The 15,829-nt window shown below is 40.4% G+C and overlaps 2 non-coding genes across 2 annotated transcripts; one reads left to right on the top strand and one right to left on the bottom strand.

Annotated features, from left to right (window-relative positions):
- Positions 1-14,055: 14,055 nt before the first annotated feature.
- Positions 14,056-14,193, top strand: LOC114816248. The gene has a single exon (XR_003764012.1). It is a non-coding gene; the product is annotated as a small nucleolar RNA SNORA7 (small nucleolar RNA).
- Positions 14,194-14,889: 696 nt separating this feature from the next.
- Positions 14,890-15,027, bottom strand: LOC114815912. The gene has a single exon (XR_003763708.1). It is a non-coding gene; the product is annotated as a small nucleolar RNA SNORA7 (small nucleolar RNA).
- Positions 15,028-15,829: the final 802 nt, after the last annotated feature.

Here is a 15,829-nt window from a genome sequence, read left to right as displayed (position 1 = left end):
ATACTGTACTCTCTCAGGAGCTTAGTATAATGCTCTGCATAAAGTAACTGCTTAATAAATAACAATGATAATGACACAACTATAGACAAGGATGTTTACAATGAAATCAGTCCCCATTCACTGAAGCTAGGCTCATTGGATGTAGTAAGTGAAGAGACTGAATGGCAGCAGGATACCCAAACAGTTGCTGTATGGAGACCTCAAGTTTGGAAACCCAAAGCAAGGAGGACAGAGGAAATGTATTGAGGATCCAGTAAAACAAAACCTCAGACAATGTTACATCCCAGATGAAAACTGGAATTCAATTGTTGCAGGTGTACCAACATGCCACACTACCATCAAAAAGAGAGTGGCTCTTCTTGAGCAGAAACTTCCTAAGGAAAGAGCATCAAGGAGGCAAAAGGGAAGAATATCAGGCTCTGTAGATGTTAACCCCATTGACAAAGGGACAATGTTTCTGTGCTCCATTGTGACAAAGACTCTGAATCCCCCATTGGAGTATGCTCTCTCCCTTTCTCTCTCTCTCTCTCTCTCCCTCTCTCTCTCTCTCACACACACACACACACACACACACACACCCCAACCTTTAGGAGAATTTCACTGAATCTTCCCATTACAGTGGGAGGTATAAGGCAAATATTTCCCTAATCCAGAGATGATGACATTAAGTTACAGTGAGGTTAAGAGTCACCCAGCAAGTTAGAGGTAAATTCCATGTTGTTTGGGATTTTTTTTTTGAGAATTATTCATATGCTTCTTATGCAACACAATTTAAATCATATTATCTTTGACTGGAATCACAACTAGATGAGTATCTATCTCAAACAATGGTTCACTTTGTGCCTTGGGGAGTTCCACAGAGGTGGCTGTAGTCTTAATATTGTTATTAATGACTCGCTATAATAGAGAACATGATCATTCAACTTTCCAAGGACTTAAATGTGGGTGGAGCGACTAGGAAACTGGGTGGGGTGGCTGGCACCTAGGCACCCTGAATTAAAATCCAAAAATGACCCTGACAAGTTGGAGAAATGAATACTAGAACTGTAATGACGTTCAATATGATTAAGTTCTGTGTAATTCCCTTAGAAAGGAAAACTGCACAAAGACAACTCCATCTACAAGGGGAAATGTGGCTTAGATGGCAACAAGAAACTTTTCACTTAGACAAGGAAAACTTGACTAAAAAAACCAGTTAAATATTTGAATTGGCATCAAGAAAGGATATGGAATCTTTTAAGTACAAATACCAGTAAGCAACATTTATCTGGGTTGGTTTTCAGTGTTTACCTAAAGAAAGCGCTTAGTGTAGTTCCTTGCACACAGTAAGTGCTCAATAAATATGACTGAATGAATGAAAGGGGCTGGACCAGATACCTCTCTTTCTATCAGTCAATTTTTACTGAGCACAATGTGAGCAGAGCACTGTACTAAGTTCTTGGAGGAGTACAGTGCAACAGAGTTGGTAGGCATGTTCCCCATCCACAATGAGCCAACAGCCTAAAGGTCTTTATGATCGCTTCCATCTCTATGATTCTATGACATGGGACAGGTCTGGCTTTACGCAAGCAAAGTAATAAGGGATCTTGCTTCCAAGTGGACCATGAACCACAAACTAAACATAAAACCAGCATTGAAAAGACCATAAACATCTAGCATCTCCCACTATATTGTGAAAGTAATCTTTACTCAAGTTGGTCAAGATAGGCAGACTTTGTCCAGTTTTGGATCTATAATGAAAGTAGATTTGGGGAAATGGAAAACTTGGCGAGCATTCCAATTAGAGCAACTAGGTTTGAATAATAAATGCTACAGCTAAAGAAAGGAAAAAGGGACGGGCCTCATTAGTCTAAGGAGGAGATCTAAGAAAAGTGACGAAGAATGTGCACTGATACCCGTGCTGTTAGCAGTGAGTACCTACTTCCACTGAGAATAGGACAATAAGGAAAGGGCAAGGAATGCTCTGATAGGTCTTGGAAAAGCTGGACCCTTTACTACATTGTGGAAGCTGGAGATTTTTTAAGAAAAGGATAAAGATCTCTCCACGTGGAATCTTTCAAGTCTAACCCCACTAAGAGACTGCACACAGTAAGTGCTCAGTAAATATGATTGAATGAATGAATGAATGAAGTCTGTCCATCCCCCATCACCCCCAGACTGTGAGCTTGTTGTGTGCAGGGATTCTCTCTCTTTATTGTTGTATTGTTCTTTCCCAAGCACTTAGTACAGTACTCTGCACACAACTAGTGCTCAGTAAATACGTTTGAATGAATAGACAATCCCTGCCCACAACGAGCTCACAGTCTAGAGGGGATAAGTCCAATATGGTGGCAACCAAGATTGTTTGGGCACAACAAAGAGCTCATTGAAGCACCCTGTTTGGGATCTGTACTAGATAAACGTTTGATATCTTCTCTGGCTTTATGATCCGGTGCTTATATTTTTGCTTATTTTAAGCCCACAAGAAATGCTAAAATGAAACAAGAGATAATGTGAGGCTGAAATCAAATTTTGAAATTGCTACCAAAGATCAGCTACAACTCAATCAGTTCAAAACACAGCTGGGAGAACTGCAGCAGTGGGGACAGGGGAAGAGGGTGATTATTTCAGTTTTGTAGAAGTAATCAAGTGAGCATACTTGGCATATTGCCCATGTGGTAGCAGAGGAGGTTCTGTTTGTTCAGTTTGGATTTATAGCCAAATTCTTTCTTTTAGTCGAGGAAAAAGTATCAAGAGTGCAAACTTTAATATAGACTTGTAGTGAGTGCTTTTTCTAGTTGGAACTACCATGTAGCCAAAAAAGGTCTTTCCTTTGATCTTTAACTCCTTCCACTCCTGACCGAGATATAGGCAGGAAATAGGAGGTTAACAAAGAGCTTAAAATCTTGTTTTGGGGGGCTTGAATTTTCAAACAAAACGTCTTGTGCAGTTTTAGGTAACTTGGCTGACATTCTTTCTTCTTAATCTGTTTACCTTAAATTTAAAAAAAAAAACTTTTTTTCTTTAAAAATGTTAGGTTTATTGTTTGTAAAATGTTTTAAATGATGTAAATTTTTTATACTCAAAATACCTTCAAGCAAAGAAAATAGAAATAATTTCAGTGGAGAAGCAAGAAATATGACAAATAATATGCATTGGAAAAACAGTACCCAAATGAGATATTATATATTATTATATTTGTTAAGCACTATTAATAATAATAATGGTGATGATGGTATTTGTAAAGTGCTTACTATGTGCCAAGCACTGTACTAAGCGCTGGAGTGGATACAAGCAAATCGGGTTGTTCTAGTCTAATCACCATTTACCACTGTTCTAATCACTGGGGTAAATACAAGTCAATCAGATCATACACAGTCCCGTTCTCACATGGAGTTCACAGTCTAAGTAGGAGGGAGTACAACCATTGAATCTCCATATCACAAATGAGGAAACTGAGGCCTAGAGAAGCTCAGTCATTACACTAGTTATCAAGGCACCTCATTTGTCTCCATGGCTGGCAAGATCCTAGCCTCAGTACTTCTGGACTGACTCTTCAAGAGGAAGCGTGACGAGCTCATTGTGGGCAGGAATGTGTCTGTTTATTGTAAAATTGTATTCTCCCAAGTGCTTAGTACAGTGCTCTGCACACAGTAAGGGCCTGATAAGCACCAGTGAATGAATGGAATGTTGCAAACCTCCATCCCTCACGAATGTCACATTTGTAACTTGAGCTAACTCCTCAGTGTCATTCACAGAGCTGATGCTTGAGTAATCCCACTGTCAGTCAGTCCTATTTATTGAACACTTACTGTGTGAAGAGCACATTGCTAAGCGTTTTGGAGAGTACAATATAATAATATAACAGACATATTACCTGCCCACAGTGAGCTTAACAGTCTAGAGTGGGAGACAGAGGTTTATATAAATAAAATTACAGACAGGTACCTCAGGGGTCAGTTACGAGAAGCAGTGTGGCTCAGTGGAAAGAGCACGGGCTTTGGAGTCAGAGGTCATGAGTTCGAATCCCAGCTCTGCCACTTGTCAGCTGTGTGACTTGTGTGACTTGTGTGTGACTTGTCAGCCGTGTGACTGTGGGCAAGTCACTTAACTTCTCTGTGCCTCAGTTACCTCATCTGTAAAATGGGGATTAAGACTGTGAGCCCCACGTGGGACAACCTGATTCCCCTGTGTCTACCCCAGCGCTTAGAACAGTGCTTGGCACATAGTAAGCGCTTAACAAATACCAACATTATTATTATTATTCTTGGCCCTCTTCTATTCTCCATCTATACTCCCTTGGTGAACTCATTCGCTCCCACAACTTAAATTATCATTATGAATTCTAATCCCTGGCTCTGCCACTTGTCTATGTGAACTTGGGCAAGTCACTTCATTGTGACTCAGTTTATCTCATCTGTAAAATGGGGATTAAAATTGTGATCCCCACATGTGTCCAACCTGATTTGCTTGTACTCTCCCCAGCACTTAGTACAGTGCTTAGTACTTAATATAATGTGCGGACTGGCAGAGAGACAGGGGAGCAACAGAGTTGAGTTCAGTGGAGAGGGTGGTATTGAGTGCGTCGAGTTTTGCTTCAGGAGAATATATTTTCGGTCGGACATCAAATGGGGTATAAAATGACTGTAGAATATTGGAGCAGGGGTCAAATGAACAGAGGCCTCTTTGTGAGGAAAAGGACAGATTTGCTGGGGGAAGGGGGGTTGTTTGAGAAAGAAAGCGGGGAGAAGACTGTGGTCTGATAGATGAATTTCCAAATTAATGAGGGTAGAGATTGTACAGTTACTAGAGATTAGAACATTAAGACTGTGCCCAAGTTGTTTAGTATGTGAGCTGGGGTGGAGCGGGAGGTCATTGGAATAGAGGAGCGAGAGGAAGTGACTGCAGAAGGATCATCAGGGACTTCCACGTGGGTTGCAAGCTCTCAGTACAGCACTCTGCACGTAGTAAGCACTCAATAAATATGATTGAATGAATGATATTGAAGTCCTCAAGGATCAAAGTAGAGATGGAGCATGAGAGAAGGAGTGTGAGAAAGGGATCGAAACCAAAGTATCTACAACAACATATGTAATGGTGCTTTACAAGGGAGTGGGTTTCAGCTATATGGTATCAAAGTGTCTAGTTGTATTAAAGTTATACGTAATATGTAAGCAATATGGAAATTTACAGTGAAAACTCTCTACTTCCTATGAAATGAATATCCTCAGGGGGAAATGTAATGTTGGAAAACCAATCATAATAAGGAATGCTTTGTTCATAAAATTCAGACTGACTTCTCTCTAAATCTTTCAAAATTGTTTTAGCTTCACATTTTTTTTTTAAGATCACTGTTAACCCAAGAGATTGTCAGAATCTCTTTCTTCATATATAAGCAGTTAGATCAGGAAATAAACCACAAAAATGCTTTAATTGCTAGTCATCTAAGTAAGGTCTTATAGCCTAAATGAAAAAAAAAAAAACAAACCAAAGGCAAGGAATGCCCAGCAAATTTTCAGGGCATTTTTCACACAACCTAAGAAAAACATTTTAACAGGTAAAGGGCGTCAAAATAATAGAGGTGAGAGAGCTCTTCAAACTTTCTTTTCTAGATGGAATGAGCCATTTAAGCTCTGTCCACATTAACATTAAGCTAAGAAGGGTTGGAAAATGACTTAACTACCTCAGCTTCCAAATGTGTTTATTTAGCATGTCCTGGTTGGTCCAAAAAGGATATTCAAAATTAGGTTAATTCAATCTAATGGGGTTCTCTGTCCCTGCAACATCCTGAATGATTTATGAATCATATTCTCACTCTTACCACTTATATAATACTTAGCATTTGGGGATTGCTAACAATATACTAGATTCTATACAGAATTATACAATTAGACCTAGGCCTTTGATTCATTTATTTAGTAGTATTTTTGAGCACTTGAAGTGTGCAGAAGAACAGTGTGTGCAGGGAGCAGCATGGCCTAGTGGATAGAGCATGGGCCTGGGAGTCAGAAGGTCATGGGTTCTAATCCCAGCTCCTCCACTTGTCTGCTGTGTGACCTTGGGCAAATTCACTTCCCTTCTCTGGCCTCAGTCACCTCATCTGTAAAATGGGGATTGAGACTGCGAGCCCCACATGGGACAGGGACTGTGTCCAACCTGATTTGCTTGTATCCACCCCAGTGCATAGAAAGCACTTAAATAACGTAATTCATTCAATCTTATTTATTGTGTTTAAATAAATCATACTAATCATATTTAAGCGCTTACTCTGTGCAGAACTATTATTATCATTCACTGCACCAACCCAAGGACTCACAGTATGTAGGTTAGAGGAGAATGTCGGTCACAGACACATAAGGAAAGAACGAATAGGAAAACCAACAAAGCAAGATAAGCAGTGTGGCCTAGTGGAAAGAGCATGAGCCTAGCAATCAAAGGATCTGGCTCCTAATCCTGGCTTTGCTACATGTCTGTTCTGTAGTCCTGGGGGAAGGCATTTAACTTCTCCGTGCCCTAGTTACCTCATCTGTTAAATAGGGATTAAATCCTGCTCCCTTTGATTTAGAGTGTGAGCCCCATGTGGGGCAGGGACTAGGTCCAACCTGATTATCTTGTATCTACCCCAGTGCTTCTTACAGTGTTTAGTAAGCACATAATAAACCCTTAAGTACTATCAAAAAAATGGGGAAAAAAGAAGTTTATGAGAACAACAATAAGCACTGTGGCTTCTCTCCGTTAGGCTAGAACCATTCAGAATCCAAGTTACAACAGCCACAGCCTTCTGAACAATCTAAATGAAGGGAAGTTGATTCCCACTTCAGTTTTTCCCTATGTTGCTCCACGAACCCCTGCATGACATGCGAGGACTGTGAGTTTTGGTGTTCCTGTAAGGAAGTAGAATGTCTTAGTGAATAGAGCACACCTGGGAATCAAAAGGACCTGGGTTCTACTCCTGGCTCACCATATGTCTGCTGTGTGACCTTGAGCAAGTCACTTCACTTCTCTGGGCCTCAGTGACCTCATCTGTAAAATGGGGATTAAGAATGTGAGCCCCATGTGGAACAGGGACTGTGTCCAAGCTAATTAGCTTGTATCTACCCCAGATGTTAGAACAGTGTTTGGTGCACTTAAGTACCATAATAAATAATTACTATTATTATAAGAGCAGTTTAGGCCACATACTTCTGCTTCAGTTTCTCTCTGTCCTGCTCAGCAACCCTGTCCAATTGAGATTCTGGGACCAATGATTTTTCAAGACCCCATTCCTACATCCCCATTCCCAGAAGCAAGCAAAACATCTAGATAAATGCAGATTGGGAACTAACCAGTTTTTAAATGAAGGCTAAACCCAAAGAGAGCTTTCTACAATATTGTGAAACTGACAAGCTCTTCTAATAGAGATTTGTATGCTATTTTTTTAGGAAACAAATATGTTGTACTTTACTATATGGATTTATATCCCTGGGGTAAATAAAGATGGTAAATATTTCCCCAACAGACTGTGGTAAAATTATAAGTGAAGCTTATCTTTTTTTCCATTAAGGAAAATACTTCCAGGACATCTGCTAATAAAATAGCAGTAAATGAGGGAGCGGCACACAAATAGAGTCCTTAGAGACTCCCCATTTGTAATTTATAACCGTTATATGGGGAGAGGGGAAGGGAAGATGGATGGTAGAGGTCACATGTTTTGTAGATCTGATACTCAGAATGAGTGCCACCATGCCATGGGTGTTCTTGAGACCTGAGAAAAGCCATGTAACTATGTGAGTGGTTGTTGGTGTTATATGATAGAGAAGTAGCATGGCTTAGTGGCAAGACCCCAGACTTGGAAGTCAGAGGTCGTGGGTTCTAATTCCACTCCGCCACTTGTCAGCTGTGTGACTTTGGGCAAGTCACTTAACTTCTTTGGGTCTCAGTTACCTCATCTGTAAAATGGAGATTGAGACTGTGAACCTCATGTGGGACACCCTGATTACCTTGTACCCACCCCAGTGCTTAGAACAGTACTTGGCACATAGTAAGTGCTTAACAAATACCATCATCATATGATATTTCTATATCTATAATGAATTAATTCCATGGTGCACACCTGAATTCTGCTCATTTGGGAGGGTGCAGAGAGAAGATAAAGGCTACTTTTATTTTCTTAGAAGCTCTGAAGATGACTTTAGAGCAAATTAAGCAAAAGTGGTCTTTGGAAGGCCAGATAACTTGACTTAGATTAGCATATTTTGGACACATAATCAGGAGAGCAAATTCTCTGGAGAATCAGTAATGCTAGGAAAAGTCCAAGGAAAACGTGGAAGAAGCAGACCAACAGCTAGATGGATAGAGACCATAATAACAATACGGAAAAACCGTTAGAAAGGTTGCGGATTGTGGCAGAGGACAGGACGTTCTGGAGAAAGTACATCCACGGTGTCACTAGGAATCAGAAATGACTTGATGGCACTTAATGATAATAATGAAGATGATTAAAGACTTGTATATCTGTTTTAACAATTTATATCAACACTGATTGAGCACTGACCATTTAAACAGGGCAGAGTAAAGGAAGAATACATAGGCATTCATCAGTAAAAATTGCAAGAGTGAAAAGAATATTTTTTTTGTTGCCTGGAGTTGGGAGGTTGCCTTGAGGTTATTGGATCTTCAGTGTTCCAGGCAGGGGAATAGGCTGGGCAACTTCTCAAGAGTCTTGGTGATTCTAAGCACAAGAGAAGGGAGTCGATGCAGTCCCCAATCACCCCTCCCCTGAAAACCCAAGAAAAAGCTGATCACGAAGGCCTTAAGGCTCACCCAATCAATTGTATTTACTCAATACTCATTGTGTGCAGACCACTGTAGTTACTGCTTGGTAGAATACAATATAGCAATATAATAGACACATTCCCCTGGCCACAACAATCTTACAGTCTAGTAGACTCCCTGGATCTGGCCCCACTCATCCACACTGTGGTCCCAAAAGAGGCAGCTGAGCTAAGTATTCTAGCTGCCTAGGTAGCACTGGGGTCCTTGTAGAGGATGGGTAGAGGCAGCCAGCTTCCCAATAGCCCCCTGCAAGCCTAAAGGAGAAGCAACATGGCTTAGTGGAAAGAGCATGGGCTTGGGAGTTAGGGAACCCAGGTTCTAAACCCCACTCCACCATTTGTCTGCTGTGTGACCTTGGACAAGTCACTTCACTTCTCTGCACCTCAGTTACCTCATCTGTGAAATGGGGATTAAGACTGTGAGCCCCATGTGGGACAATCCGATTACATTGTATCTACCCCAGAGCATAGAACAGTCCTTAGCATATAATAAGTGCTTAACAAATACCATTATTAATATTATTACTATAGGGGCCCAACGCTGCCTAGGGACAGCCATTTTTAAATGGCAATTATTAAGCACTTACTTCTGCCAGGCACTGTACTAAGTCTAGAGTAGATACAAGTTAATCAGGTTAGACAAAGTCCGTGTCCCACGTGGTGCTCACAGTCTTAATCCCTATTTTATGGATGAAGTAACTGAGGCACAGAAAAGTAACTTGCCCAAATTCACCCAGCAGACAAGTGGTAGAGTCAGGCTTAGAAACCAGGTCCTTCTGACTCCCAGGGCTATGCTCTATCCATCAGGCCTTGCTCCTTCTCTGCCTTTTCCACCACCCCTGTAGGTGATTAGAAGTGAGCAGTGCCCCCAGCTATCAGGCAAAAGTAATGAAGAGGAGACTTTAAACACTCCACGGCCTACGGAGTTTATGTGAGTGAAAGACAAGAAAGGGGATTGATAAAGCCATGTTTGTGGGATATGGTCTTTCCAAAGACTTAAGTGCTCTAAGAGGGACAGAAGAAATGGAGAGCTTTTTGAAAGGTTAGAATGTCACATTTCAGCTCCTCCCCTACTGTTCAACCTACCTAACAGTCGCTACCTTTCTGGAGGTATCCAAACTACTGTAATTCAACCTATCAAATATAACGAAAGGCTCAATAGAGCTGTGATCACAAGCTCTGTGGAGAGTGGTATCCCCTCATTCTATAGAAAGATTACTAACATTGCATGAAAGAACTGGAGTTTGGGGAATCGGGAAATAAAATGACAATCAATGCTTTGAGAAGCAACTATCACAGAAGACTTCCTGAGGGAGCAAGAAAGAGAGAAACACCTTCATGATGGATGCTAACCCTGACATACAGCAACTTTGCGCACATGTACTAAAAAAAAACAAAACAGCGATTTATTCCTAGCAGATTAACAAAATACAGCAAAGCAAAGCATCTGTTGCTGGGAAAAGGTTCACTGAAAAGATCTTCAAATATTTTTATCTGCCAGACTGGTTTCTTATCACAGTATTAAGTATCTTTCTTAATAAGGATTGCTCGACTTGCATAAAAATCTTAAATTTGTAGACAGATTTATTTTATATGGCATTTCCTTTTATTGTATTTATAATAAGACGCTGAGATCCTGGGATAAAGGGTGTTATATAAATGGAAAACCCTTTACAAGTAAGTGCTCTTGTAGTCTTTGGAAAGATAAAGAAATTGAAGTACTGTATATAGAGATGAGGTGCTTTTATAGAAGTTGTTGGGAAGGTTCAAGGGAAGTTGAGAGTCATGGAAAATGTTGAAAACCACAGACTCTTTCCCCCCACTTCCCTGTTCCAATCTTAACCACTAAGAAGCACCACCTTTGATTATTATCTTCGCAGGAACATTTGTCTGTTTCATCTAAACACATTTTACTTCAACTACTTTCACCCACAATCACACTGAGAAAGCACAATATTACATGTATCAAAACTGCAAGCTTTTTTTCCAATTTGCAATCAACTTTACATTTACAGGATTCGTTTTATTGTGAAATTCAGATAAGGCCTTCAGGCAACTTCCCTAAAACAAAGACATTTCTCCCTAATTTGGCTGAAAGGAATCACTTATGATGGTTGGCTGTTGCCTTGATAAGCAAACAAACTTTACATGTAGTTTAGACTCAGTTTTTAAAAAGTTACGGCCTGTCATCATGGAAACTATCTCCTATATCCTTAACCTTGCCAGTGTGAAAATGAGTGGAACAAGCAAATATCTTAACTAGAATCATTCCTGGACTGGAAGAAGAGGTGGGCATTTAATTTTGCTCTCATTACTTGCAATCAAAAATGTCATCTGAAGAAGTAGATTTAGTACATTCTGTGAAGCCTAAATATTTAGAAATGGAGAACCACCTGGGAGAAGGTATACATTTGTTCTCTTTCTCCCTCCCCTTTGCCCTGAACTTAGAACTTGCTAACTGCATCTGCTGCAGTTTGGGGTGTTCTAATAGCGGATGGATTAGTGCTGATCTACACTGATTGCTCACACCTGCAATTCAAACTAACCCCTGTTCCGCTTTGTGCAATCAGCCATGCCCAGGTAAGGCCATCAGCTCCAAAATGACATGCAAACAGAGACCCACCTGACAGGTCTGACCAGACACCTGTGAGAGCTATAAAATAAGAACTGGGGGGGGGGGGGGGGGGGGCACAGGTAAAGGGGAAAAGTGGAATTACAAATTTAAACCTCCAAATGTAGGAGTTAAAAGAACTGGTAATTCATCTGTTTCTCAAAAGATTAGAAAGTTTGGGGATGAGGACATCAAAGGTTATAAGCCTAGGAGTACAATGAGATAACCTGGAATTTCACCAACCCTGGGCTTCAATATTTGGTTCTCAGGATATTGTGTACAAAGGCTTTAGGCTCACAACAGATGGATATTTGCTATCAAATTTTTAGAATGTAATCTCACTGAACTCTTACACTTTCTTCCAAGGAGTCCTCAATGCACTCCATCACTGTCACATTAAACTTCATAACATCCTGCCAATAGGAAAGGGCCAGGATATCATCCTGTTTTACAGATGGGGAAAACTAAGGCACAAAGAAGGAAAAACAAATTGCCTGATATTTCAAAGAGAATGAAGAACAGTTCTGAAAATATCATTCCTGTCTCATTTATTTCTTCTACTCTATTCATATTTTCACTTAGCTTCTGCTTAACCTCCTAGTAACTCAAAGTCACCACAGCACTGTCCTTCATATAATGCATTTCACTTAATTCTTGGCAGGAGATTTCTTTTAGAGGAATAGTTGTAGGGTATTATGAATACTTGGGAAATTTCCAGTTATAACTATAAACAATGGCTCTCAACTTATTTCCTCCTGTAAAACTTTTCAGATTTCCCCCTGACTTTTCTAAGTGTCCAGTTTTAGAATTAGAGTTCTCACTGGAATTTAAAAAAACAAAAAACAAAAAATGAGTGTTTCTGAGTGGAACTACATAAGAAAGAAGGAAGGTGGATAGCTATCTAATAAGCTATAGATTTAGAACAGTTTCTATTCCAAAGTATAGGTCAGGAAAAGCTGTCAAGGCCTTAAAAAACTGGCTTTGGGTTTTTTTTTAAAGGCAAAGAACATGAAACTTACTGATAAGAGCATCTAATGGATCTCAGTTTTCTTTTGCAATTTTCCATCCAGACACTGGTGGATTGACCAGTCTAAAATATTAACATCTTTTAATATTATTAAAAATAGTAATAATAGGTTAATCAGCTAGGCAGTATCTGGGGGATTAAACCTGAACTCCAGTGGTTTCAAATTCCATTGCCACTCCCTAAACTTGGCTCCAGCTCACACATTTTTCTGACCAAGTTGAAACCAGATTAAGCTTGGTGGGTTCACCTGCTTTGAGGTTGAGGGGCTGTTCAGACCTGAAAGAATGAAATCCAGGGGCTTCAAGCCATAGAAAACCTTGGCAAAAAAAAAACAGCAAAAAAAACTTTCCCTATGAAACACCTGAGAATCCATACCTATTGAACCTTCCTCTTTTGCTAAACTAAATTCTAATATTTACTACAGAGTTGAGGTATTTAAGTATTGGGGTACTGCAAAAAAATGAGATCAAAGTCTCTGTCCCACATGGGACTCCCAGTCTAAAAGGAACACTCAGTATCTTATTCTCATTTTACAGATAAGGAAACCGAGGCACAGAACATTTCAGTGATTTACTTAAGGTCACTTAACAGGAAAGTGGCAGACCCAAGGTTAGAATCCCAGTCCCCTGACTCCAAGGCAAACACTTTTTTCAATAGGCCTTGCTGCTTCTCATTGTCCTCATGGCAGAATTTGAATGTTCTGGCCTCTGTTTTGATATACCCTGCTCATGTGATTTTGCCAAGTTACATTCACTGTCACACTGTAAAAGAGAAATAATAAAAACAGTTATTCCTTCCAGAATACCACTTTTTCTGGTGTCGGTCTAACGCAATGCAAGAACAAGGGACCTGCCACAGTACAACTTTGAAATGGCCATAATGCAAAAGCAACAATGACCTAGGAAATATTTTAAGGACACAGTAGGGCAAAAATCAAATCCCAAGGAGAGACAAGCATGAGGCACTGTTATCAATAAAAGACTGGTTCTTTTTAAGCAAAATCATCACAACAATGGGCCACCTCTTTTTACTTTATTTTTTTAACGGTCTTTATTATGATGTGCCAAGCACTGTATTAAACTCTAGGGTAGACCTATGGTAATCAGGTCAGAAAAAGTCCCTCTCCATCAAGGAGGTCCCAGCCTAGACTCCAAACTTGTTACTGGCCGGAAATGTGTCTGCCAACTATAGTGTTTTGAACTCTACCAAATACTATTCAGTACAGTGTTCTGAACATTTACTATGCTTGTCTTCTGTGTGACCTTGGGAAAGTCACTTAACTTCTCTGAGCCTACCTCTTCTGTACAACGGGGATTATGAGTGTGAGCCCTTTGTGACAGAGGGGCTGTGTCCAACCAATTATCTTGTATCTATCCCAGCAGTTGGTGCAACACCTGACATTAGGCATTTAAATACAATTTTTTTAAAAAAAAATTTCAATAGTCTTTATTTTAGAGGTGAGGAAACTGAGGAACTGAGAAGTTGAGTGATTTACAGTTTACACAGCAGGAGAATGACAGAGTCTGATTAGAACCCAGGTCCCCTTATTACCAAGCCCATGCTCTTTCTTATCAGGTGTTTTTTTTTTCCCCATTCCTCTATTTCCCTTATCCCTGATATAAATTAACTTCTCAGGGTCTCACCTGGAGAGTTTCCAGTACTCTACCTGTCTCGGCTATGGGAGGGAGAGTCAAGCCGTGGCCTACACATTCCATTTCTAGCTTGGGTAGTGGCTAGCAAGTGGAAGGCAATCTGCTACAAGTCAAAACTCACCCACGCTGGCAGCCACAGTATGAGAGAGAGTCAAAGGCAGAGACTCGAGTTTACTGCACAGAAGGCAGCAATGGTAAACCACTTCCGTATTTTTTACCAAGAAAACTCTCTGGATCCACTACCAGAATGACTGCAGATGGAGAGTGGGTCATTCTGGGAGAAATGTGTCCGAGATGTCGCTATGGGTCAGAAACAACTCGGCATAAAACAATATAAATTAACATCTGTCCCCTCCTGCAAACTGTAAACTCCTTATGAGCGGGGGTCATGTCTATTAACTCTATTGCACTGTACTTTCCCAAGTGTTTAGTACAGTGCTCTATATACAGTAAGTGATCAATAAATACCATTGACTGACTGACTGGGAAGAGGTTACTTACACTGAACAGCTCTCTGCCAGAATTTTCTACCTTCAACAAGTCTCACTGTTGATAGTCTGTGCTAAATCCCACAGCACTTAAAATCTTGTCATGCTGTCGAAACATTTCTGATCCATAGCGACTCCATGGACACATCTCTCCCGAAATACCCCACCTCCATATGCAATCATTCTGATAGTGTATCCATAGGGTTTTCTTGGTAAGAATACAGAAGTGGTTTACCATTGCCTTCTTCCACACAGTACACTTGAGTCTCCACCCTCGGCTCTCTCCCATGCGGCTGCTGCCCAACACAGGGGAGTTTTGACTTGTAGCAGATTGTCTGCCACTCGCTAGCCACTGGCCAAGCTAGGAATGGAATGGATAAGCCTCTGCTTGATTCTCCCTCCCATAGATGAAACTGGTAGAGTACTGGAAACTCTACAGGTGCCATCCTGAGAGAGGAGCACTTCTATACATATCCTTAAATCACTTATGGTCTCTAGACCATAGGTTCTTTGGGGGAAGGCAACTTGTCTACCAACTCCGTTATACTGAACTCTCTCAAACACTTAGTACAGTGCTCTGCACACAGTGAGTGCTCAATAAATGTGATTGATTGAAAGCTGAACTAACAAATTGGGTCAATGAATGCTGTCTTTTGTGTTGTTGATAATCAGGCACCAAAAGGCCAAAACTACTGTGTGATTTATTTGTACAGTAAGGCATAAAAAGGCAAAACTTGAGGGACAGGGATTGTGTCCAATTTCTTCCTGTGAATTTATTTTCTTCCAGCACTTAGTACAGTGCTCTGCACACAGTGACTAAAAAATATTATTACTACTGTTTTTTACTACTACTTCTAAGCAAATCAGAAATGGTTGCTGTTCCACATTTGGCTAACAGTCCAAGATGATGAGAAAATGGGTATTTTTCCCCATTTCCCAGATGAGGAAATTGAGGTTAATGGACTTGAATAAAGCAGGTAAGTGAGTGGGCTGGGACTAGAAGCCAGGTCTCCCAACTCCAGATCTCATCCCCTTTACTCTAGGCAACTGTAAAATTTCAAAAACAACAAAAGGCTGCAAGATTCCCTCTTAAACCACCACCTCCTTCCAACTTTCCCATCTCCATTAACAATTCCACCACTCTTCTTTGTCCTTCAACCAGTCAATCGATAATATTTGTTGAATGCCTACTGGGTGCAAAACACATTACAAAATGCTCAAAAGAGTAAAGACCAACAGGATTTGGTAATAGAATGAAT

This window comes from Ornithorhynchus anatinus, chromosome 1 (genome assembly GCF_004115215.2).
Source record: "Ornithorhynchus anatinus isolate Pmale09 chromosome 1, mOrnAna1.pri.v4, whole genome shotgun sequence".
In the NCBI taxonomy this organism is placed as follows: Eukaryota; Metazoa; Chordata; class Mammalia; order Monotremata; family Ornithorhynchidae; genus Ornithorhynchus; species Ornithorhynchus anatinus.
Note: the sequence above shows the minus strand (reverse complement) of the source record. Positions and strands in the feature narration are given on the sequence as shown.